The sequence below is a fragment of the Sturnus vulgaris genome, unplaced genomic scaffold, assembly GCF_052056855.1.
Source record: "Sturnus vulgaris isolate bStuVul1 unplaced genomic scaffold, bStuVul1.hap1 Scaffold_157, whole genome shotgun sequence".
Lineage (NCBI taxonomy): Eukaryota > Metazoa > Chordata > Aves > Passeriformes > Sturnidae > Sturnus > Sturnus vulgaris.
In genome coordinates, this window is record NW_028276074.1 from 3,513,927 (window position 1) to 3,516,096 (window position 2,170).

Sequence of the window (2,170 nt, forward strand, 5' to 3'; positions counted from 1 at the left end):
ATTCTATTTGAAAATTTTTCATTCTATTTGAAGATTTTTCATTCTATTTGAAGTTTGAAGAAACTTGTAGGTTTTTTGTTATCTCTAGGCTCTGAACTGGGAGTTGTCATTGTTGTGAAACCAAGATTAATCAGGATTAATACAGAAACAGATGTTCTAATCTATCCTTACACTTCTGTGGCAGAAGCTGCTGATCCCTAGGAAGGCTAGTTGGAGATTTCTGTCTGTGTTCAAATATTTAAAGCAACAACATTTAGTCTCACACTTTATATTTCAGAAAAACAATTTAATGGCATCTTAACATTGCTTTCATATCTTATAACATGGATATTTTACTCTTTATGAAGATGAAATATCTTTTAATGCAAGTAACTCTATTGAAACTTCCATTTTAGAAATTCCAAAACCGTTTTAACATAGTGAAAACAAAACAGTCTAAAAAGACAGGTCTAACAGCCAGTGAAATGGAAAAAAAACAGAAGACTTCAGACAAAAGTGCATACATTTAACACCTACATTTCTTTCACTGTGTTATCTATTCAGAAAAACAGTAAATTTAAAAGAACAGAAGTTCTTTAAAACCAGAATTTCTAATGACAGAAGCAGCTTTGAAACAACTTTCTATGTAGTTCTATTTTTTTCAAAATTTTAAATTGGCTAATTTGTGTCCCAACATTTTGAAGCACAAGGGATGAAAGGTGGAAAATGCTCTGCAGGGGGATGCAGTTATAGATCTATGAAGCTTATATGTGTAAAGGAAATGAAAATAATATTAAACACACTGAGCACGACAGAAAAATGCAACAAAGTACTAACTCAGAGAATAACAACGCTGTGGAGGCACCAGGGAGCAATGCCAGGGCACTGGGCCTTTCTGCATTTTAAGCAAAGAGCTTTACAGCTTCTGGAATTTTTCTTTTCCTGTCCATTTTGGAAACCGCCGCCCACCCCGCCTGGCGCATTCTCCTCATGGTTTGGAGTTTCAGTGCAGAGCCTGGAGATTTCCCATGGCATGGAGCTGGTGTCTAGGAAGGGAAATAAAGCCATCCATCAGTTTCTGTAAACAATCTCATTAACTGTTTGGTTTAATCTTATGAAAGGATAACATACCTTTTTTGGTGCTGTCGAATGTAATTGTGAAGCTTGTGGATAATCTTTGTACAATTGTTTAAACATTTCTTCTTCTGAGACTATGCTCTAATAAATTAAAAAGTTGTTTAGTCACACTATATTAAAAAATACTTTTTCTATCCCTCTCAGGATATTAAACTATTAAAAAAAAAGTTAAGATGTTGTTATGAGGCATAACAGTTCAATAAAAAGAATGCAAATTATGTACATATAACCACAATTCCAGAAAGAGTCAATTAAGTAAAAATATACACATAAATACTGGCTTGAATATAGAAGCCCCAACCCTTTATCTTCACTCTTAGACACAGCAGTGAGCACAAAGAACTGTTCAGCACAGGATTTGCTCTCTGGCCCTTACCAGGAGGTCAGTGTGCTCAGAGCTGTCTGACTGAGAATCCAGCTGGACAAGCACTTTTTGCTTTTTCCTTGTGCTCTGCTCCGAGGGCAGGTTTGTGCTTCTTCCACTTTGCAGTTTATCTGTTGGAGGAGTCTTTATAATATATGTCTGGGAAAGAAAATGTTTGTAGTTTTAAATTCTATTTTATGGGGTAAATATAGAGTCTAAACCCAATCTCATGACCCACTTTACAGTCTGAGTGTCCAAGAAGACACCTGAGAGACGTGGTGGAATTATTTTCTTTCCATCCAAACACGAAGCAAAGACCCAAACAAAGTGGGGTGGGGTAGAAATATCCTTTTTTTTGGTAGCCAAACTAGGAGAATGAGCAAGAAGCTGTGGAAGAGTTGAGTTTCATGGCACATTGTTATTTATGTTTATCTGCAGAAATTCTGGTTATTCTCAATTGCAGCCACTACACGTGGACTGCATCAAACATCTCAGAAAATGGAAACTAACAAAACTGCAGGAAGAGGCTTTCAGAGAAAGATTGACAGCAATATCAAGATTGGTGTTACTTGAAACAGCCCTTTCACTAGAAGTTAAACTGAGAAACATTGCAATAGTCCAGTGCAGTCCTTTTTTAGAAAGGTAACACCAAAACGATGGTGGATTCTGTTGTTCCAAGATGAAAACCAC

General features: G+C 36.2%; 1 long non-coding RNA gene across 1 annotated transcript; it reads right to left on the reverse strand.

The window, feature by feature from the left end:
- Positions 1-271: 271 nt before the first annotated feature.
- LOC148218839 (uncharacterized) lies at positions 272-1,639 on the reverse strand. The gene is made up of 3 exons (XR_015800064.1): positions 1,493-1,639; positions 1,111-1,197; positions 272-1,025 (listed from the first exon to the last, which is right to left on the reverse strand). It is a non-coding gene; the product is annotated as an uncharacterized LOC148218839 (long non-coding RNA).
- Between the last annotated feature and the right edge of the window lie 531 nt (positions 1,640-2,170).